Source organism: Apostichopus japonicus, chromosome 9, assembly GCF_037975245.1.
Source record: "Apostichopus japonicus isolate 1M-3 chromosome 9, ASM3797524v1, whole genome shotgun sequence".
Taxonomy (NCBI): domain Eukaryota; kingdom Metazoa; phylum Echinodermata; class Holothuroidea; order Aspidochirotida; family Stichopodidae; genus Apostichopus; species Apostichopus japonicus.
In genome coordinates this window covers 5,764,556-5,789,048 of record NC_092569.1, presented here as the reverse complement: position 1 = coordinate 5,789,048, position 24,493 = coordinate 5,764,556, and the positions used below count along the sequence as shown (strand labels likewise).

Sequence of the window (24,493 nt, the reverse complement as noted above, 5' to 3'; positions counted from 1 at the left end):
AAGTTGAATCGAGGAATGGAATGCACTTTGATGCCGCAGTTGAACTATCTCAACAATTTCAACCACGTACGGCTGCGGTCGAGTGATCATGTTCTTCGAAGTTTACTTTTCTTAAGTTAGAGCAGGAGGAACAAAGGCTACCGGGATCTTTCTTAACATCCAGTACGGCGCTGAGTTGTTCATTTGGTTACGATCACAGTGCATAATTTTTACTTCTTGACAAGTATCATACCACGATAAGGTACTAACATTGCCTGGCATATAGTAACAAAGCATCATAACTCAAGTACAATACTGGAACTCCAAGGTAAGTTATACGCTTCAAGTTTCACATTCTTTTCACCAGGGGGTTGGAGCCGGGGGGCACGAACCCCCACTTTTTTTTCAAAATAGCAAATGTGCCCTATACTTCCACATCATATATATTTAAGTGATATGGCTGGTGTGTATCGGTTTATAGCACAACGAGTGGTGGTTGTGGAATGAGAAAGTGCCCCTCTGATGTTGCCCCCCCCCACTTTTTGGAAGCTTCCTACCCCCCTGCTTTGCACTCGGATTGTATTCAATGGATAACATTAGTTTATGTGTGCAATTCGTAATCGGTTATGTAATTATATAAACAAAACCAGTGTCAGAGGTCAGATGACAAAAAATATACATATTAAATTGATTTTGTTTAGTCAAAATATTACATGTTATTATTGCCGATTTTGACGAATAGGTGACCAAGGTCCCATCCATTTGACCTTCTTATATGATATTTCATGTTCTTATCGTTTCCGTTGTCTTGAGGAGTAATATAAGTCGACGTGTTATTATTATATAATTATTAATGACAGCATAAACTGTCTTTCGTAAAAGGATGGGAGGGTTCTTTCGGTTTCAATGTCCTCATGATCAGTTACAGAACAATTGAAATCCGGGAGATTTAGTATACAAAAAAACTTCATCGAAATAACTGACCCAACTTCTTGATGGCGCACTGATGATGTACACTACTTCAAATTGACTTGTACTACCCTGATAAAGGTATACATACACTTATATACGTACATTGAATATTGCGATATCTGTGTCCACTTGAGGCTTCTCCCCCCCCCCCCTCCCCCATTTTTATGTGTTTAATTTAAATATTTGTTATAACTGTGAACATGGGAGGGATGGTGGTGGTTATACTATAATTACTACCCCCACTGCCCCTCTCCCCACATGGCACATTCTCTCCACGTTGGACAGTACCATATCCACTGAATTGCATTAATAACTGTTATCTATAGAGTATGTAGGCTATTTATTGCATATTTCGTGAATATTTCATAACTAGACGAATCACCTAGCAAGATTAGGTGGTACATTAACATTAAGAGATAATTCTTATGAAAAGTTGTTTATTATTTGGTATTTTAAATTTCAGTATATGTGTTAGGTCAAAGGATATATTATGTTGTAACTAAGGCCCTAGTACCCGATAGAAGAGTATTCAGTTAAAGGAGACATATGCCATGTATCTAGAAAACATTTGGACCGTAGCTGTCAAGGTTCGTGCTATCCAAATTGCTATTTCTGGTTCATCCTTGTCAAGTACCTTACTAGGTCCTGAGACTCATGTGGGACAAGCGCAGTAGCATTCAAAGCCGAATATTATGGGATGTTCTTTGTGATTGGTTGGAAAAAGTTTTCGGAAAGTTGAATTGACCTAAGGTCACATGCAAATCACACATTCGCCCCAAACTTTCGATCTGTCTGGCTTCGTGCACTCCCGAACTGGTAGATCAAAAACTTCTTACTGGATTGGATCTTTCTGTTGATAATAAGTGACAGGTTTGTAATAGTGTCTTCTTATAGCCATATTCTTTTAGCAGAAGGTGTTTTGGTAACTTTTGATCCTGGAAATATTCAGAAAAGCAGAGATTTGCAACTCTTGGTCAAGTGTTGTCGTTAAAAAGTTGTTCCAACAACGTCGTTAGGCTGAACCTTTCCATACTATTTGTATACATAACGCTAGGCTTCACTCGTGCTTTGTGGAGTGTACATTTGATAACACAGTATGTAGTAAATACTATTGCTGTGTACGTTATCAATCAACGTAAGTTGAGCGAATGCCACTAGCGGTAACGTACATAGGGCCGTATATATGTGAAAGGAACTCGATGCGATGACACTTGCAGTAGCATTTGCTAGGCATAGTCTTACAGATTCCTTTGTTGGGTCATAGTACATGATTAGTGGATACCTTTCCCAGGTTGAAACCAGATCAACTAACTTAGGCCTACTCATTAGGTTGTCCCATACTAAAGGTTATAAGCAGCCTAGGCTAGGACTAACTTCTAGTAGGACCTAGGCCTTATTTGTTAGTCTGAACACTGCAGTAATAGTTCAAGCTGAGCCTAGGCTGGAAATATTGATAGGCTAGTGCTGTGCCTACATATAGTTACAATACACTGTCAGTGACTCACTGCTAAATTGTTACCGCATCTCAATGTTCTACACAGATATTTGATCCAGGGGGATTATTTGTGGGTCGCTGCATGAGGTGCGCAGAAATGCACCGGGACAGTAAACCCCCTCATGCTATAATGGCAGTAGACTAGTCTTAAGTTATTTTAAAAAGAAAACAAATAGTTGACAAGTAAGTAGCCTGGTTACTGAAACTTTATTTCTTGCCCCAATTGCATGGAAGATTCATTCAGTACAAGAATTTGTTGAACCGTGACATTCTCTCAGTCGGTTACATGCATTTCATGCACACTACTAGACCAACAATAATAAAATGAAAGTTAGTCTAACAAGTAACTAGCCCAGGTAAGAGGGGCCCATCATTACTGAGACAGTTGTAGCATAATGTAGCTACAGTCAAGGATAGGCCTACTTGCATGAAGTAAATTCACAATTTTTCAGTTGTTCAATAAATGAAAGGTTTTTCCCTGCTTAAAGGTGTAATCACATTGCCGGCTTCCGGCGTCATGATTTGCTTACTTTGTACACATGTTTATCTTCGAATAATATTTATAATAAATTTTTTCCCAGTGTTATTATTCATCTCGTAAGGCCGCATATATGCGTAAATAAGTCAATTATGTAGGAGAGATCATTTCACTTCATGACGATTCAACAAAAAATTAGTAGAATGATGAATCTTTGATACAAAAATAAAACATGCAATAAAAAGCGGCTTATTAAACATTCTGTACATTTGAAATATTAGTGGTATGGGCAACATTTATCAGAGTGCAGATTTTTTTTCGGGGGGAGGGGGGGGGGGAGCAGGATATTTGTAGAGGGGCAGTCACTATTTTGGGGTTCTACATTTTTCACTCTGGCGGGCCACCTCCACCCCTCCCCTCCCCCCCCCAAGAAAAAGCCCTTGTGGAGAACACTGCATCTGTATTTGGTTAGTGTAATTCAAGGCATATGCCTCATGTAGTTGTACTAAGTTAGGCCTAAGTAGGCTAAGTTGTGATATGGTGTACTGAACAAACTCTGGGCGTAATGATAGGTTAAGTCAGGGATAGTTTCTGCAATATGAATGTGTTGCCATCTGTACAGAAGACTTCAAAAATATTTTTTTAAATAAATTTCCTTAGTGGCTCCAAAGGCTATGATGCTAAGTGAAATGTTTTAAGTTATATCTTTTGTACAGTAATGTACTGAACGTAATTTAGGTTCGACAGTAGTCTCCTGAGTGGCTCAGCTACAGAAATAAGCTTGTATTTGTTACATCTTTGATCCATCATCCTCCTTGTCCTAAAATCACAATATTTACCTGTGAGAGTGGGAGGAGCTTAAATCAAGTTGCTAAAACAACCATGCCTTTGGTAATCCAGTATATACTCACATGTGCTATTTGGATGCTCAAAAGGTCAAGATTCGTCGCTAAAATCTGATCATGTATTGTTTCAAACAAGCATTTGTAGCACTTTACAGGATTTATGTGCATTGTCACTAAATTGCGATTTCCATGTGTGCAGGATATGCTTGAAGGGATCGAAGAAACATTCAACAGTTTTACTAATTTTATTTATTCACATTGTTTATAAATTGAATGAATGATGAACTTAATGTTGTTTAGCACATCTAGGCTCAATTAGACCGTTTCCACTAACATATATTGTACAGCAGCAAAATTGGTTAATTTTTTATCATTATCAACCCACAGTACATTGTGTAAACTAAAGTGATCCATGCACACAGTATTGGAGCAGAAACACAAAAGTTAGCAAGCGGTAACTGAATATATGGTTGATTGTGATGAGAACCGTGACTCCATACATGTACATTTTGAATGAATAGCCATGTCTCTAGCAAGAATTCATGGTACTTAACACAGATGCAAGCTATTAGGGCAAGCATTGCCATCACTTCCAAGATTGGCATAGTTCAGTGTTGCTTGTAATTTGTTCCACATTTATTGTAGGCTATGTAGCTCAGGTCATGAGAAAAGGGAAACATTGAACTTTTGTGTACAGTAAGTAAAAGAATTATGAATTGCAGCAATCCTCTGAATGTGGAAGCTATTGTCTAGACAGCTGTTGGCCTTCCTTGTGAAGTGTCATTTGTATGGTGTAACACATTTATCGAGGGAATATGGAAGAGAGGATTGGACGGGGGGGGGGGGGGGGGAGTTGGCAGTTGTCAATACAACATATGCAGATTGCTCATTGGTGCATGGCAAAGGGTCTTTCATACTAGCTATATATTTGCATCACATTCACATGTCTTTTCCATGCATGTGTGCCTTTTGCTGCTAACTTGTGGATCACCACAGGAGCTCAAGGGAATAATTAAGATTTCAAATTGTGTGTAGCAGTTTGGAGGGATCTGAATTTTGTCTCATAAAATATGATACATTTGCACAGTTTGTATAGATCTAGCACTTTGCACTTGATTGATTGATTGATTTGATTGATTGATTGATTGATTTTTCCATTTTCATGCATATGTTACAATGTTTACAATGAAAGACATATCACAATCGATAAGAAAACTTATCAAGCAAGTTGCCCATTTTGCAAATTTACATAGTATTTTGCTACTTGCTATACCGTATAAATTTCTTCTTGCACAAGAACAATTTGAGGCAGAAACTGGTTATTGAATAAACTTCAAAGTATATTGGCACATTCCATGGAAAACAATGGATGGGGTCAACCCATCTTATGTTCCTTTTTGTTTGTGTTAAACCTGACTTTAAGTTCAAAGTACAAATTGTCTGATTTCCTTCATGACGGAAGTCTTGGATTTCACATCCGTTTCATCATTTTGTGGAAATTGTATTCTTGAGTTTGCAACTGTTTTTAAAAGTAACTACTGATAGAGGGCACAGTGGCTATGTTGAAAAGAACTAAGGTCGTGATCCTTGGAGAGCCACGAACCCAGTGTTGTAACAAACATTCAAATAACTGCTATGCTAAGGTCCAGTCCAAACCAGAAGTTTACTTTTATTTTCCATGTGCACATTAGTGTAGTGAATTTTGTTTTACAGCCCTCCCAGGTCACTTTCATAATTGTCATTGTTCCAAACAACAAGACCTGCTTTCCACTGGCCAGCAGTATCTCTTCAAATGTAAGGCAAACTGCAGCTTGAAATATATGCAGAAAGCCTAGAAAAATCTTGTTACATTCGAGTGCATTTTGATAAAAATCTAACTTGTCACCTTATTTCACCTAAAACTTAATATCATGTGTGGGCATTTCAAATAAATTGAAACAGGAACTTTACATAAGCTTCTTCAACCAGACAGGAGGGTAACAATCAAGTCAGCTTGCTGATCATGTAACTAGCTCATATGTAAAGAGTGTCAGCTGTCAAGGCACCACACACTTTGTATCCGAGTACTGCATTGTAGACTTTATGGGTGGTGCAAAATACAACCACAATAAGAAAAGGTCTCTTACCATTTTGAAGTCCAGAGTATACACTTTTACATTAATAATCTCTATTGTATGAATTTCTTGACCTTAGAATCAGGAAAAGTGAGACCTACGTTGAGGAGCAGACCCTGAGCTTGGTGTTCAACATTAAAACAAATTTTTGAAGCACTGTGCATATTTAACCTTGTGCTTGGTATCTGACCCACTGTCACTAAACTTTTAAGGGATATTCTTTTGGACAACATAACAAATTGGGAAACTATAAGCTGTCTTACTTACATGCAGTGCTGCTATTTAATGCCTTTTACCATTGGGTCAAATTGTACTCATAGCACACAACAATGGAAGTTAAAAGCTCAATGCTGATCTCAGGCAACTCTCCCCCCCCCCCCCAAGTGCCTAGCTTTAGTTACACTGTTCATACAACATACCTACTGTCAAGTAGTTTGTGTATGCCAAACTCCATATCTTTGTGATGATGGAGGCATCTACCAGCAAGTTGCATATTTGTCACCTTGCAACTTTTTTTTTTATTGTGAGTTGCTGAAGTACCTCTACCATTTAGAGCAGCTAACATAGAGTACTACACAAGCTACAAGTTCTTGAACATGCGGTATAAACCAGTGTAACTTTATTTGCTGGCAGAAATAGACCTTGGAAGTCATGTTTACAACAGACAAATCTGAATTTTTAAAAGTGTGTATTGATTAGAGATATTTGATCTATAGGTAAAAAAAAAAAAATAATAATAATGAATGATGTCAAAGCTTTGCGGAAAATTTTCAATATGTTCAATAAGTCCATGAAGTAAATAGCTATTTGTCAATCCAACCTTGTAACGACTTTGACAGAATCTAATGGAATCATCATTTTTTCTGAAAATCCCCATTGACATGGGAGTCATACATGTATATTTATACATGTAGAACTCAAGTAGCATAAGGATAAACTGTTAGAAAAGACTGGAGCTCCTGAACTATGAAAGGGATGCAGGGAGTTGCCTTACAATGCCAAAGGAGTACACGCCTACTACAAGGTAGTTGTGGCTTAGTACTGATCCATCAGCTCTCAGTTATTGGTACATTGGAAATACATTTATCAACACAATAGCAGACTTGTGAACTGTAATATGTAGATATCAACCCTTGTCACCTCATCCACTTGCCTCACACCCCATCCCTTAACCCCCCTACCAACTCTACGTACACCCCTTACCTGCCCCCAACCCTGCTTACCTGCCTCCCCCTTTAAACTCTCCTTACATCCCTTACCTGCTATACCAGTTAACTGTATGTTTACTGTAACTAAGCATTTCTGCACAAACAAGTACACATTAGCACACATTTGAAATCATACATGTGCTTTATCAAGTTTAAGTTCCCTCCTAGAGACATTGTGAGCAGAAGTACATCATCAATGAGTAGAGTATATTAATCAGTTACTTTCGGTGTGAGTGTACAATTCTGTTTAAACGAGAAGCTTCTCATAATTTCTATTTATTTTCTACAAAAGTATACAAATTGCTGAACATATGGCGCAATGTATCTTGTTCCTTAAAAATGAGACATGACATGTTTGGTTTAATTTTAACAGTGAGTAGCATTAATTGGCAGACCAGCTACTTTCAGGGGGTTAATTATTTCTTATAAAGTAATTCCAGTCTGGAATTCTGTAGAAAGATATTCCAGTGGAGAACACAGGCATACATACACACATCAAGAGGTACAGTACTCCATGTTGTGTGTGTTCTTTGTGGTAACTTTAAGTGCATGCAACGAATAAACATCTGTTGTCATAATTATGTTTCCATCAGCTCATCTTTTAGATATATCAATAATTCCCTTTTCTTATTAAAGTTCACTTTAAAGCCAACAGATAAATTATTTAGCAAGGTTTATTATCTGCGTAAACTATGACTAAAAACAAATAACACTAGCAGGCAACCATGAAATTGTGGTGTTTGAAGACCTACTGTATATACTATTCCACATATTGTACTGTGTGTAGTACAGTACCGTGTGTAGTATATGAGCTGTGGCTAAAGTGTATAACAGGGTTGGTGGATATAAGTCACTATTTAATCAAGGGTGCTGTATGTTCTAAAAGTATTCATAAACATGTAGTGTTCATTTATGCATTTCTTTAAACCAATTAAAAACGTTTGTTGGAAATCAATATCATGGCAGCTTGGTTATTCTCAGGCAAGCCCTTGAAGTGGTTCTCTGTGTTTCTGACAAGGAAACACATAAAACTGTTCATTTTCCAAAAATGGAACTTCGTTTAAGCTGCTCATATGATGAACCATGAAAAATGAGAAGGTTTCAGCAAGCTAATTTTGCCAAAAGTGTTTCATTAATGAAGAACTTGATGCTCGAATGTATCAAATATATACTTTTGGAAATATAGGTACTGGGGGTTGTGTTAATACTCACACCAACACACTAAAGCAATGAAGGGTTTCTTTGGGGTATCCAACCCTCTGAACTCGTTCAGGACATTTATCCAGTCTGAAAAGTTTATCGTGTATGGCCGAACGAAGTGATTTGCAAAATGGGTAGCTTGCTGAACAAATAATGCAAATTTGTAGATCTATGCAAGTTTTGACACTAATGCATTAAAACATATTTATACAATTTTCAGTGTTTTATGTTTTAATAAACTTGGAAACTGCTTCTCACAATGTGAACATTAAGTTATACCCTGCCAATAGTAATGCACTTCTCCAAAAGTGTTACAGAACTTCAGAATTGCTTCAGTTTCCTTAACTTTAACATTCATATGATTCCATTGATGTTATTTCAAGATACAAGGGACAAACCCTAACCTTCTTCCCAGTATTCTGTACGATCTAGTGCAGAAGGGAGGAAACTTGAATTAGGAGAGGTACAGTAAGAGAAGAAAATAAATTGATTCTTGAAGGGCAGGCACTCACACACTCAACAGTAATCAAGGTAGACATACATACACACCACATCACTTACCATACAGTACTGGCACTCCTTCTGCACAAGGAAGTTTTACTTTTATCAGTCAAAAGTTGGCCAAAGTTCAGAGAAAGTAAAACTGTATATTAGTAGGTATACAGCATGTTGTGGCTTCCATTGTGTGTAAGGAACTACAACCAGCAACTTTTTTATTTGCACTGTTTGCAAACTTTGCACAAGACATCCAATACTTCTCTACTAGTCAGTCGTACAGACAGCGTGTTACAGTTGCCCCGAAAAGAGTAGTTTTAAAGTTTGAAGCAAAAGGCGGTGACAGCTTCAAATGCTGTACTTCGTCATCAGACCTCTGTTGTTCTACTTGAGGGAATTTTGGATACATGTACAGTACTCCAGCAGTTGAGTGGTCATTGGGTGGGGGTGTGTGATGCTGTAGTTTTACTGGGATAACAGTGGCTATTTTCTTGCCTGGCAGTCTGGTCTGATGTGGTGCAGTATCAGTCACTGGTAATGTGGTAATGTACATCCTTAATTAGGGTGTATCTATATATATAATTTGTGTAGTAGCTCAGTAGGTAACTTTATATCATACTCCATGCCAGACCATGCTGGAGTTTATCGAGACGTTGAGGTTTAGAGGATGCTTTGATCTCCACACAGCGTTCAAGTGGAGGGGTAGAATCTCTCGCCAGTTACAGGGTAGAGCTTAGAATAATTTAAAATGGAGTTATCGTTTCAAGAGGGAATGTTTTATTCACGACAAAATACTTCAATGCATTGAATGGCTCAATTAAATGGATGTTATCGGATGTTATTGGTGTCGCCCCATAATCTGCATGTAAAACAAAAAAAAGTTTTAAACATGTGACTCTGACATCTTGACATAAATGTATAAAACTGATGCGACAATCTGTCAGATTACCATGATGACAAGGTGAAATGATGTCTTTTCATTCAGATTACAAATACTATATTTTGACATTACATTACGCCATAGAGTGATGAAGTGCTCACAGCTCTTTTTATCTTCATCCACCTCCTGTAAGGCCTACTGTAAATGTAGAGATAACATATATGCCTTGTATCACACTGGTGTGGCATCTACTCTCAATAGTATAGTCTATAACATACTATGTATGGTGATGTGCCCTGTAGAACTTACTGGAACCTTCCTGGGTCTATTACAGTATATCCCTATCAGCTACAGAATTCAGTATAAACTACTTCTTCTGACCTTTTGTGCTCATCATCTGGAACAGCCTGTGTACCTGTCGAAACTTCTCTTGCCATATATTCCAACTCCCACACTTCTTTCCTCCAACAATCTGTATTTAACTGTTCCTAAACCAAGCTTAAAGATCTATGGTTATAGAAGCTTCGAATACTCTGACTCTTATCTCTGGGACACGTTACCAGATCACATTCAAACATGCTCTAAACTTTCTACATTAAAAGTCAACTTAAGACCCATCTTTTCACTTGTTCTTTGTAATTAATCTGCTTTCTTTGTAAAGCGCCTAGGGCAGTGGGTTTTGTCTACTGATTTGGCGCTATATATGTCTCATTTATTATAATTATGATTATTATTATTATTATTATGATTATTATTATATGACACTGAACCTTGGAGACTTGTGTATTTGACATGTAGATCTCCAAGTTATTGAGAGCGAGAACCCGATTGAAATAAGTGTAGATCACACAGCTTCATTCAAAAATGCATAGCTGGAGGTGAAATAAACATACTTAAGTACTTTAGTACACAAACAAAACTGTGGTTCCCGTGTAGTCGAGAGAGACAGATATTTAGAGAAATCTGATGTCAAGGTTAGCAGATTCTCACTGACCAGAAACGTGATGCGTAAAAGCTCGTGAACGTACAGGTCACCGTGGGATGTCATTCTGACGAGTGTACTGCGAACGGGAAACAATAGCAAAGGACTTCCCACATACTTCTCGTAAGAAAGTGAACCAATTCTTAACTTTGAAAAGAAACTTTGATCTCGGTTTTCAGAAGTGTTTTCGCAGCCTCTTACTATGTGCAATTCGTTGGCATTTTGATAATAACAGTTTTACAGAGTGTCGTATCAGCCTAGTGTTAGTGCTAAAGTGAATAGCTTGATCGAAAGTTTTCCTCAACCGACTCTGCACATGTACGTCACAGGGTGACCTGCAGTCACGTGATCGCTTTTTGTTCCGTTGCTTGCAAATGACATTTTCTTCTTGTCGCTACAAAATGCAGACAGTAATGAACGTGATACCTTGTTATCTTTTATCTAGACCTGAAATGTCCATCGCTGCTATGTACACTGTGTTATGGGTATTGACCGTAGCTGTATGTATTGACTGTACACTAGTGTCTAATTACCGACTGTAGCAAGCTGTGTGTGTATTTTCTGGGATCGATGGTGGTGTCTAACACTTCTGTTACACCTCATTCGAAACTAGGTCAGATTACCGGCATGAGACGTTTCTTTGTGCGCGATTCTTCATACCCTTTAAGATGTAAACCCTGACCACTTTATTGACTAGAGTATACTAAAGATAAATATGGTAGAGACAGCACCGTGAAAGCAATGTAAGACTAAGGCTTCGGCAAATTTAATATAGAGCCAAAGTAAATGCAAACTTTTTTAATAAATCCTTCTACTATTTTTTTTTTTTTCTTTTGGGGGGGGGAGGGGGTTATCTGAATGAGTTGCCAATTTAGAAAAGCTTTTTGCAGTTGAAAATATTGCTGTAATTGATTTCAAGGGCAGCAATGTTGCTTTTAAAAACCAAACATTTTCACACAATGACACTATATAACAGCAATTAACGTAATTGCCAAGCATAGCTCTAAAGAAATTTGCAAAGCGGAGAAGAGTTTCCTTTAAGAGTGTTTGGTCGTTTTCATTGTCACAAATATTTCAGTCATGTACAGATGCAGTGTACATGGCTGGATGCAATATTCATTACATGTGTGGTAAGAATATAGTACCAATGTAGCTATGATCCAATCAATGAAAAAAAAACTTCTTGCAATGTTTTGATGCTTCAATGTAAACTTTCCAGCAAGAACAGACTTTCAGTACTCTCAATGACTGTAGAACTCTTTACCTGTAGAAGCCATACATTCCATAATGATTGTTGACATGCATAGTGTATATTGCATATGTACTCCTGCTATCACCAAAATGGGTATTGGTGTTATTAAGTGTAGTTTCACTTAGTTCAACATGGTTGCCTACTGTAAACTTTCTGCACTGGTTGTATCACTAATTACTCCACATAAATTTCATAACCTGGTCTAAAAGATTTAGGTAGAGTGCAAGTGATCAAGCTTGCACAACATTCAGGAGTCTCTCACCCTAGATTGTCAATATATACAGTAGCTCCTCTAAGAATGCTAGAATTTTGATATTTGTGGTTCTTGTCCAAACTTCAATAAGCATTTTTTTGCTGACCCTTTGAATACATTCACCCTCTCTTTTGTCTAATATTTAACCCTTCGTCAGTAATAATAATAATAAATGAGACTTATATAGCGCCAAATCAGTAAACAAAAGTGACTGCTCAAGGCGCTTTACAAAGAAAGTAAATTAATTTACAAAAGAACAAGTGAAAAAAAATGGGTCAATGCATGCATGAGAATGATTTTGGTGGTAAGACTCTCCAAGAAAATACGTTTGTACAGTTTTAGCAAATTATGCTAAACTTTGGAGACCATTTAACTATCAATTAATTTGATATGTCCAACAACAGTTGACTCTGCAAATATTTGCAATAGGCAGTTTACAGTAGTCTGCAATGTATTAACTATGTATGGAACAACATGTCCTCCTTGCCAGGTCACTCAAGTTCACTGTAATGTATAAGAAAACTTTTTGTCAAAGTTACCTTTTCATTCCACTCTTCTGTTCTCAAACAACCATTGCACTCTGTAGCGTGGGTAGATCATACTTTGGGTTTATACCTTTCAGCACCGACCACCTATATCCTGTGCCATGTGATGGACTACCACCCATTCTCCTGCACCCCATTCTTCTACATTACCACCCCATACATCAAGTTGATGGCATCTGAATGGATTGTTTTCCATCTTGAAATCAAAACCAGTGTCAAAATCATACAAATTCCATTGAATGTGTAGATTTAAATTAAGTTTTCATTCATATTGCTTTGTGGCAACTTTGTGCAACCAGACTTGGTAGTAAGTATGGAGTTTAGGTAATGCTGGGAGTGGTCAATAAAAGTTGCTTCTGGGTACCCAGGTAGCTTGTTTTTTTCGGTCACTTATTTTAGTACAGAACCTTGTTAATTTCTTCTACTAAGCGTAGTTGCACTTCGTTATTGTACATGTATGGAACAGTGAACCACAATTAGTGATAAGAGTCCTATAAATGGCACACTTGTTACTTCCCTTACACAGTTTCCTTGTAGTAGGTCATTGGGTCAGTTCAAGTCCCACCAATAATGCTTTTCACAAAAGGGCTTTCTTTCTTATCTTGTCAGCCTGCTCTACCATTATAGGGAGCTTAGGTTAGTTTACTTTATATTGATCTGTTGGAAACACAACTTGACAACGAATGTTGGTTTAGTAATGCAATGTTGACGGTGATAGTGGAGAAGGGGATTTGTTAAACTCAAGAGTTTGTAAGACCTGCTCCCTCTCACCAAGCTGATGACCTACTGTACTGTACCACACTCTGTGAATAGTCGTACAAACTATGGTCGAATGGTGGGTAAAAAACGAAAACACTAGGATCTGGGAGGTTACAATTACGTACAATTTTCAATTTCCAGGAGCAGTCCATGGTGTTTCTCATCTGTAATGATCTTTCACATGGATATATATGATTCTAAAATGAAATATATAATTGAAACTATTAGATAGATGTGTTGTGTAACTTAAAGTTCACACCATTCGGCATTCTTATAGCCCAAGTCCTGTGGCAGCTCAGAGAACTTGTAAAGTGCCTGCCTTCTGGGCTGACTATCAGTGCGAAGCTAAGGGTTTTGGTCAGGGGGGCAAGAATGGTCTGTAGGGCCCCTTTCGACACTATCTAAGCGGAGCGCCACCACAGGTTGGCGCGGAGCGTACATAAATTTTTTAGTAAAGGTACTCCCTAGATCGCCGGAAATGACCCTTTCCGGGCCTTGCTAATTTGCAGATACTGTGACAAATGTCAATAGGTAGATGAGAGCGCATTAAAAAGTCAATAATGGCGGATAAGTAAAAAGTGGTAAAAAGTTGAAAAGGGCGCCAGCAGTCCATTTGAGTGCGTCAGGGGGGGCATCCGCCCCCTGACTGTATGGATGCTCCGCCACTGCTGACTCCTTAGCTCCCTGTCATATTAGCCCCTTCGTCCCTCTCTAATACACGTTCATCGGTATCAAAATGACTGCCAGTGTTCCTGTTCGGTTTAGGCTGCTGTTACACAGGTCTGTGCGTCCTGTAGTCTAGTATTTAAACACTTATGTCATAAGCCCAGGCTGCCGATGTTGCTCCCTGTGACTAAAGTGAACCAGAGAAACTAAACAGAAGTTTACGGTGTTCTTTGCATAATTAGTTTTATGTTTGATGAACAGTTTGTTTGTTCATTGATATATATCAGTGTGATTATAATAGTGAATGCAGCCAATACTTAATTTGTACTGAGCTCAGCCGCAACAGCTGCTCTGGTTTACATTATGCCATCAAACTTTTTCCAGCTTTTGTTTTTCCAGTTGCTTTGTCATAAAACTTTATTATTGGACTTCATTGTTTACTAACTTTGTCACACCTTTCAACAGTCTGCAGAATAGATGGGAAAAGGGCTGCAAACTTTGTGTGTGTGAGTTTGACGTGAGGTGGTTATGATTATGGGTTTTTTTTAATATGCATATTAAGAGAACACCTAAATTAGAAAACTTGTTATTGGCTAAAAGTTGTCACCTCAACAGCGTATACACATAGGTGTATCACAACTGAGGACGTTTGGCCTTTAAGTACTAGCCTGGGCAGGTGTTTCAGGTTTCAGTAGAGTACTTTTCTCTGTGGTCTCCGAAAGTATTTTACGATTTTTGAACCGTGGGTGGTAATTACCATAGATACAGCTGTTTTAACTGCACACTGTAAGAGACTATAATGGTAATGGAACTCTTTAAAGCTTAGAGAGAGTTACAAAGTCCCAATATGTTATCTCATTGTAGGATATATTTCTTTTAGGGTGAAGGAGAAAGGATCATCGAACTGACAGAAACATGGTTGGATGCTTCATTGCAATCATTTCCGGGAAAAGCACACTACTAAAGTCTACAATGTAACATTGTGATATTTTTTATACACGGTATTTCTGTCATTTGATTTTCAATTTACAAGCTTTTTAATTGCGAGCTGCAAAATTGTGAAGTATTGACTGCAGTATATATATACATGAAGATTGCGCAATATTTCTGGAGAGAATCAGCTCACGATTGACATTATGTGTGCGTGCAAGAAAAGTGATAGTGAATGTCAGTGTTATTGTAGCCTATACAAAGTACATGTAGCATACCTACAGTGTATAAAATGTGGCCATGAATTTGGAGATGTCTGGTGTCCTATCTAGTCTATCCGATAGTGCTGTCCAACTGAAAACAGGGAATATTGCTTATTACACCACCCTGGTTTTTTTAAACTTTAAAGGTCCTTATCGTGTAGTTTAACTTGTACATGAGATTTCGCAAATAATGTAACATTCAATTTGGGTTTGATTGCTGTTCGGTTCAACCAGCTTTTATGTTAAAGAGACTACTGTACCTAACGCATGTTTATAAATAAAATGCATGCCATTTTTAGCTTAAAACCATTTCCTTCCTCTAAACCACTTCACAAGTTTGCATGATTGTCGACAATACTTCATGAAATGATGCTAATTCTTCAGGCGTTGAAATTCTGGATATTAACTGGCTAAATGCCAACTGTGGATTTTGCTGTCGGCCAAGATTTTTTTTCTCTTTCCAGTAGACATTTAAGGACTTAAAACGGCAGTGAGTAGGTTAACAATCATCAGTTAAAGAGTCTGTAAGATTTCTGTACCTAACATACAGCCCTGTAGTACTGCTTAGTATTAGGAAATAATCTTGAGCTGCTCTCAAAAACCTACAGGTACACCAACCAACTGATCATGTGTGGTAATTCAGAAAAGTTTCAGTTTCAGTTACAACTTGATTTTAGCCAGAAGAAATTTTAAGCAAAGTTGGCAATTTTGTTTTAATGAAAAATCGGATTACTTTAACCGTTCGGGGCTCGAACTATTGGGTATATGAAAAAATCCCATAATTTTGTCATCGCCACAGTCTTAGTTTGGAGATTTTTCATCCTATGAGTCAGGAAAATTGATTTTTTTTTAAACCTCGCGCCAACACAATCTAATATATTTTGAACAGTGGAGAACTAAGAGTGACAGTGACATAATCGCTGCACTACGTTTCGGGGGCTGCATGGATGCTTTCATTAGCAAGCTACTCTGTAGCGAGGAAAGTTGAAATTTCTGAAAGTAATATAGCGATATAGATGGAAAATTTCCTGGTTAAGTTGCATGTTAGCAATATTTTGGAGAGTTAAAACCATTCCAGAATTCCATAACTAGTTCTTCTTCATAATATATGAACATTGTTCAGATATTTGTTATTTGAGAAATTTTTTGAATCACAGCTGTACGCGAAAGTCTGTACACAATCCTCTGTATTGTATGAAGGCCAAGTTTAGAGTGAGACCATTTGTATTCACAGCTGTACTTGAAGTCTGTACACATTCCTGTGTATTGTATCAAGGCCAAGCTTAGGTGAGATATGATCGAGTCTGACCAATGTGCCTCACTGACGTCCCGTCTCGACCTAAGTCAGTGTTAGATTCAAATTTTCCAGCAGGACGGGCCAACAATTCAAGCACTCTATCACAGAAACTAAAATTCATCACAGGGCAAGGATTAGAGCAATACAAAGACAAAAAAAGTGGTATGACCGGAAGGACTGGATCCCAGTTTTCACTAAAAAATTCCTTTAAGTTTCGCCCAAATGATTTGTTCTATTTCTTCTATGCCACTGTCTGTTGTATCCCCTGGTCCATATAAGCGCTAATCCGTCATTCCACCACGTGTGAAATGAATTTAAATAAAAATATCACAAACTGAAAACTTCTGAAGAGTTTAATATGGAGTCTTCTTCTAATCAAGGTGCCTGCTGTGAAGATAATACCGTCAAAATACCACCACATTAAAGTTTGGCTCTGCCGTAGAAGTTAATGAGATGAATGTCTTGCATCTACCGTACTGTACTCCCACCACCACCATTCACATATATGTACTGTAGATCTGCTCTCCTCTCACCTTTAATCGAGCTGCAGCTGAGTAGAGATATATAGATATGACTCTCCCCTGTCTGAAGTTGTAAGATCTGTTCGTCTGCTCGAAGACACAAGCCAGTTGAACTTCCAAGTTGTTTGTATGTATGAGGAAATAGAAGTGAGAGAGGCGATTGAAGCTGTCCAATGATGAAGATGCCACTATGTGTACTGCCGCTGATGCTGCTGCATCTTCGTGCGTTTCTGTTATCTCATCAGAACGATGCTCTGCTTGGCTTTCGTCCTCCTCACATCTGTTCCATCCAGCTTCTGTGATTGATGTCGGAGGCAAGTGCAAGGTGGTTCCATTTATCCAACAGGGAGGAATTTGTTGTCGATACACCAAATCTTCCATCTCCCTGATTCAGAGCGGCGAGGATGTGGAGGCTCTCTAACGTTCTAGTAATTAATTGCTGGCATATTGCATTCCTCGTAAACTTTCAACCGGGATCCTCCAAATGACAATGTAAGCGATCTGTAACAGATTCAATTTGTCACAGGAAAGTTAAAGATTCCGGGTGTTGTGTACAGATGAATGCCTGCCCTGCAAAGAAATGGGCATCTCGAAAAAGATGGTAAATTGGAAGGAAGTGAGAGCTGGAATGCACCGAGGCTTTTTAACATTCGTGGATCAGCGATAGTATTGTTGATACGATATTGAAGTTACAATCCTTGTGTGTGTATACAAGGAAACTGCCTGCTGATACGATGATCGAAGTTGAGTATAGGTTTAATTAATGTAACAGACAAAACTGTCTTGTGAAGAAGTTAATTGTGACTCTGTGTACATACAATTAGGAAGTTTGTCTCTTTTTGCTTTTTTATCATAGTGAAAATTTTGATACATCATGAAAGGTATGCAGTTTGAAATCAGGCCAAGCTGTATATAAAATATACTGCAGATATTTAGCAGTGAAAACAGCAGAAATTTGCTGAAGTGAATGCCAACTCCAAATATTATTCAGCAGTGCAAAAGTGAGTTAGATCTGCATAAATCTTTCCTCGATCCTAGGGCATGCGTGATGTAAAAGTGCACGGGGATCGCCATTATTGAAGTTCAAAGAATTGCCACTGTGTTATAGTCATGCTTACAAGTATACACATGTAGAGGGTTTCCCCTGGGATTTCTCCTGTGAGAGGTGGTAACCGGTTGTGAAACTGGAGGGTGTTTGCATACTGGGGGGGGTGGGGGGGAATCTGGGGTAATGGTCGCCCGGAAAGTTTGTTAAACTTCCTTAATGTCAATCATTCTAACAATAAAATTAGATAAAAATGCTATGTTAAGTAGGCAAAAGAACTTATATTTGTTGCTATAATTTAGTGTTCACAGCCAAGTTTTAATGTCAAATGATGGCATGGGTTCAAACAAGTTGGATTGTAATCATTACATTCTTGATTCGTTGTCTGAAACAGTTATAAATTTGTTATTGCGAGGCAGTTGTAAGAAAACAGATGGCCGCCTCACAAAATAAATACCAGGGGAAACCCCGATGTTTACCAGTTCAAAACAATTTAAAAGGGAGTGTGGAATGAAGTGAAAACGAAGATTATGTACCCTATGGTAATTTACTTTAATAAAGGCAATACCTGTCTTGATCAGTTTGTGACTACTACAAAAAACAAACAAATACCAGGGCATTATTTCTAACTCAATTTTTGTTTACGTAGCAGATTTGAAGGCTCTAAATCTTGAGGTTTACTGTGAACCAAAACTGCTACTGTATGTACTTACTCGTTTTACTTGTATAGCAACTTGGCTATTTGCATAGCATTTTACTATGCCATACTGGATGACCTATTCCCCGGGAACACATTAATTGTTCCATAATTGCCGATGCAGATGAATATGACAATCGTTCCAGAATGGTCATGGAATATTTTGATTGTTGTACAATTTACAGTGACTGGCATAGCATATCTAGCAATTTGACTGTTGGAGCCATTGATTGAGAGTATTGTTAGGTTAAGTTAAGTAAAGTATTTTTATGCCATTGCTGTATATTTCAGTCAGTGTAAAGCAGGTGGACATTTCATTCAAGGTATATCAGTTTTATATATTTTAGTTTGTGAAAATCACTGACAGGTTCTCAAAAGCATACTTTGATAGCATAGATTCTGATCTTCCCAAGTTATGACTAGACAGTGAGAATTGGGAATTTTCCACTGACATGCAATTATCAGATATATTAATATCTTATGTTAGAAGACCAATGCCTTGAGGGTGACAGTAGAAGGAGTTTGAGTATTAGTGACCATTATTTGACTCTATAGCATAAAGTTAGGACTAAGACTATTGAACTATCAAGTTGAATTTGCTAGAATATTCTGGTATCACACTTGAAGTCAAGTTTTTCAAGCATAATTTCTGCATACTTTCACAAAGATGAAATTTGGCATCATTTTCAGGGTTGCAAATGAGACGCAAAATAATACAATTTGCAAACAATTTGCAAGACAACATTTTCTAGACCATGGGTCTAAGCAGTTATAACGTTTTAATGTGGATGTGTAGAAAAGTTGAACCACATTAATATGGTAATTGGACTGTCCAGCGTTTGTACAGAGGGCTCTGTCTAATTGGTCATAATGTGTGTAATGTGTACAGGATGCAGATCTCTCAATGAAAGTAACATGATTGTGTGGCAGTACACACCAGCATGCAAACACACTTGCATATATATCACCCATTTTTTTTTTTGATACATAAACTAAAAAGTGACATGTAGTACATGTGTCTTTATGAGAACTTTTCGGAAGCGTGTTAGCCTACACAGTTTATCATTTCACAAAAGCATGATGGATGGTCGAATAAAGGCACCACAAGCTTGGCAGGAAGCACTGTGTAATATATATTAGTAGCAAGTACTAACATTAATATAGGCTAGCTATTTAATGATATATAATTTCTGGTAGTGGTAGTTTTAATGTTGCTTATACTGTACCTAATACTATACTAAACTAAAAAATAATGTGGTGTCCCACTTTTCATCAAAAGAAATATGGTATTTGTAACTAAAGTTAAAGCAGACTTCCAAGATGGGCAATAATTTCCATGTTAGAATCCTGAAATATTTCTGCTTGTATCATACATTTGTATTTAATATGCTGCAATAGAACCTAGGCATAAGCCAGAAAATGAGACAGGGGAACTAACTGTTAGTCCTAGTTCTGTTGCAGAAATAGACAAAGCCTATCCTTGTAAATGTTAGGCTTAAGTTGGGCTATCCTATATTAGCACTAGGTTTATGATCTATGACAGTACTCCTTCTAGGCATAGCAACTCTTTTTGACACAGCCTACAGTAGACAATACGATTCCCTGTAATACAGGCAATCTTATTTACTGTATAATAAGCCTACATGGAACCGACAACAGCACATTTGTCCAGCTATGCTAATTAGGACCAAAAATATGGTAACATAGTTTCTCCTGAAATATGGCTACCAGTCGAGCACACTTCATTTAGTTTGACCAGTCTGGTGTACAGTTGAGCATGTTGCAATGTTCACATATTACTTCCGTCCTGTTAAGGGCCAAGTTATGAGGATATACTGTAGGCCTAAGTTGAGTTAGGCCTTTACCTCACCAGTCACAATGTGTACTATGTATAGACCTAAGTTAATCCTAATGTTATTGCTGTTCCTCTTGATCTCCATCCTGCTCCTTCCCAATTTGCCTCCAAAATGTCCTTTCTGTTCTTGTCACTTGGGAAGCCAAACTCTCAGAAACTATTTTCAGACCTGTTGCTGGCATATTCACCATTTTGAAGCATAAATTTATTAAAAATATCAGTCAATTTCTTGACAGCAGTAGCCAATAAAGTTTGTGTACAAAGTCAGTGTCATCTGCTCCTTTACTTTAATGCAGATACGTTCTAAAAGGAACTAAAATGACGGCCACTGAGTGCTGAAATCTCTCGGCCAGTCAGAAATCGTTACCCAGTTGGCCGAACTCTCTCTATATACTGCTCTGATCACTAACATATTTCAGTACCCTCTGTTGATTTTAGTGGTGGCTGGAAGAACCCTATTAGGCTGACAGGCACCCCAAATACATGTATGAAAATATTACAATGGGTCGGCCAGATGATCCAGACGGTACAAATCCTGCAGCTTCGAGACTTGGAGTAAAAGTGAAGTCAGAAATTCATGAGCTGTTTGTAGCTGACAAGTACATGAACAATGGAAAACTGACTGGGAAATTATGTAAAGCAAACTGGGAAAGAGATAGTTTTGACTATGATAGGATACAAACGCTGTACATACCAACTGAGCTATACGGCCCTTAGTTACTGTACACAACTATCGACCTAGTCAATGTCAAATGCTATTTAGTGTCTAAGGGGAAAGTGTGTTGTGTGTCCTCTAGTTGTTTGTGCTGCAGATGTACAAGCCTCTTATCAATTACTCTTAGGATGTACTTTATGATGAGAAGTGACTGGAACATTGCTTCGTCGGGTACCAGCAAGTTGTTTTGTTCTTGGAAGATTTCTGCATTGCTGTTTGCCATTGCTGTATGGTTGAGTTGGTTAGTGTCGATTTGTTACATTAGCTCGAAGCGCAAACTAGCAAAATTAAAGGCATTGAAGACTCGCCCCAAACCTTGTGCGGCCATCTGAAAAAGTTAACTTTCTGTTGCTTTCAAGTGACGTTTTGTTTGTGTAGCTACAAAGTGCATACAGTAATGAAACGTGATATCTTGTTATCTATAGCTGGACCTGAGATGTCCATCGCTGTATCGTTTGTACATTGTGCTGTGGGTATTGACCGCAGCTGTATGTACTGACTGTACACTAGTGTCTAATTACCGACGGTAGCAAGCTGTGTGTGTATTTTCTGGGATTGATGGTGGTGTATAACACTTCTGTAACACCTCATTCAAAACTAGGTCAGATTACCGGCATTAGACGTTTCTTTTTGCGCGAGTCTTCACACCCTTTACAATCCACATCGTCTTGAATGGATCAGTATTCGAGAATGCTTAGAAAGCAACTCCGTATTTTGTTTTGTAATAGTTGGTCATATAAAAAATAATAACCTTGTGTAGTTTGGATGAGTATCAGCATAGTGTGATGGACTTTACACTATTGACATAAGCATGGCAAACTTAATTTTATTTTATAGTGGGCAGCGGACTCTGTGTCCTCTGTATGGGAACAGTGTCCACTGTATGGGGATATTTTTTAAGACATAATGACATTACATTCTCTCTCTCTATTTGTTTTGGAGATGATAATGTAACTTAAATGAATTTCAGCCTACTGTCATTTAACTATATCTACAGTATGTACATGGTTAACCCTTATGGATGATTTCAGGACGTTGGAATGCAGTTTTAAACTCCTTCAAAGGAGAGAGGGGAAAGAATCCTCTTTCACTTTCTTAGATCATTTATGTCAGAAATTACTTCATCCAGATTTTAAACATCTAAAAATCCTGTAATGGACAAGAAGTACAGTATATAAACACTGTCATCAAACTTCAGACTCCTTCTGCAAAGACAGAAATGAAATCAAGTGCCGTCTGTTTCAATGTAGGACCCTGGAGATATTGATCTAAGTTGCTTTTTAAATCATATTTCTCTGATTGTATAATTTATTAGATCATTCTCCATGCTATTGTTTCATGTACATTGAGGTAAAGTGGCTCGTTGGCAGTGAGTCTCCTTCTCGAAATGACTATTTTAATGCCAGCAAAAGTTTCCTCTCTGTCTCTTGCATTCTTGATGTTTAACTTTTACAAAACTCTCAACTGTTCATTCCTAGAATTCCCCTATTTTTTTCCCCGAAAATTCTAAATATTTATCTTAATATTCATAAAGCGTAAACAAAAAAGAGAATTGAATTACGTATCAGATTTTCAAATAAATTAATTCCCAACTCTCGACAGCGGGGAAATTTCCCTGCGTTGCAAATAGTCCAGTCCAATTTCGTTATTACTTTATCTGCTGTGGTGTAACGCGTGTACTGCAGCACACTCAACTGATGGCTTTTTTTCTCTCTCTCTCTTTTTTTTGGCTTCTGCTTTCGAAATGAAATGCTCTGCATAATCAAACCTGTGTTTTCTATGTACTAGAAGTATCTCACTGTTTCTTCAGTTCTTTCAACTTGTTTGCAACTTCAATGGCAGGATGAATCCACTTGGTTTGTGACGAGAAAAAAAAGTTTGTAATTCATCCTAAACGATGAGATTTTTTGTACTCTGTCACCACTGAATCAACTTCCATTCGTGTAGAAAAAGCCTGACGGAATATTTCGTGCAGGAGGACTTGTCAAAACATCTGTGGAGTGGAGCAGAGATTTCTGAGGGTACGTAGTCCACGAGTTCTTTTCAGCCTACGAAGATTCCTCACAGAAGTGTTACTTTTCCGAAATTCATAAAGTATGTGCGATGGAGTTGTTGTCGACTTTAATGGTGGTACGTGCGGAGTGCACAGGAACTCGGTGCATGTGTGTGTGAGTTAGTGAGTGAGTGTGGATAAGGCTGCTTGCCCTGTGTGTGTGTGTGTCTGTGTGAGTGCATATCAGAGATGTACGTGAGGGCTTCGTTGGAAAGGAAAGAAAGTGGTTTTAATATTGGATAGTAGATAAAAAGTGAAATTAGTGCTGGACTGATTAATGAGGACTGTGAGTGAAGTACATGGGAGAGAGCAGTGTAGTAGTACTGCTTGGGGAGTTGTTTGTAAGAATCTTTTACAGGTGTGATATATAGTTACGTACTACGCTGCTGCTGCTCATGTGGCAGCTGTTGGGAGTAATGCAGTGTCTTTGGGATTTTATATTGGGCTACAGGTTAGTGTAATTTCAACTATGGAAATTAACTATTCGGTTAAATATCATGAGTTTAATGGGCTGCCTTTTGAATTAAACACTGTTGGAATAAACATTGTTTTTTTTTTTTTAATCTCCTATCTTCATCATTTCGGCAACTTGCAATTTCTTCGTTAGAACAAAAGTTGTGAAATTGTTTTGAAGTTGGTACGTCTTTTTATGCGTTACGAAATTTATTCGCCGCTCGTTAGCCGACAGGGATGACAAAATTGAAGAAGAGACAAGAATTTGGCAATAAGACAACTGGACAGAATAAGAATTTGAACCAGTGTTGAATTTCTTCTCCAATCTGGAAATGAATTTTTTGCTACAAAATCTTATTGCATTCTCGAAGTTTGTTAACAAGTAAAAAATAATAAGTTTTAAAACCCATCTTTTGCATAAATAGCTTCACACTCAAAGTTATAGAGTAGAATTCCTTCAAATTTGGGTGTTTGCCAAAGGATTGGACATCAGGAGTTGGGATGTGAGGACCCACAATAATTTGGATTTCCCAACATTGTG

General features: G+C 37.9%; 1 protein-coding gene across 9 annotated transcripts in view; it reads left to right on the top strand.

The window, feature by feature from the left end:
• The first annotated feature begins 286 nt into the window (after positions 1-286).
• Positions 287-24,493, top strand: part of LOC139973483 (uncharacterized) — a 117,315-nt gene continuing 93,108 nt past the window's right edge. For 2 of the 9 annotated variants that reach the window (XM_071980196.1, XM_071980195.1), the window contains exon 1: positions 1,672-1,821. The gene's annotated coding sequence lies outside the window, so the exon portion shown is untranslated. Of the gene's footprint in view, positions 308-1,671; positions 1,822-8,918; positions 9,321-23,099; positions 23,468-23,650; positions 23,951-24,493 lie in introns of those variants that run through there. The other 7 variants (XM_071980204.1, XM_071980200.1, XM_071980201.1 and 4 more) reach the window with 6 other exon arrangements.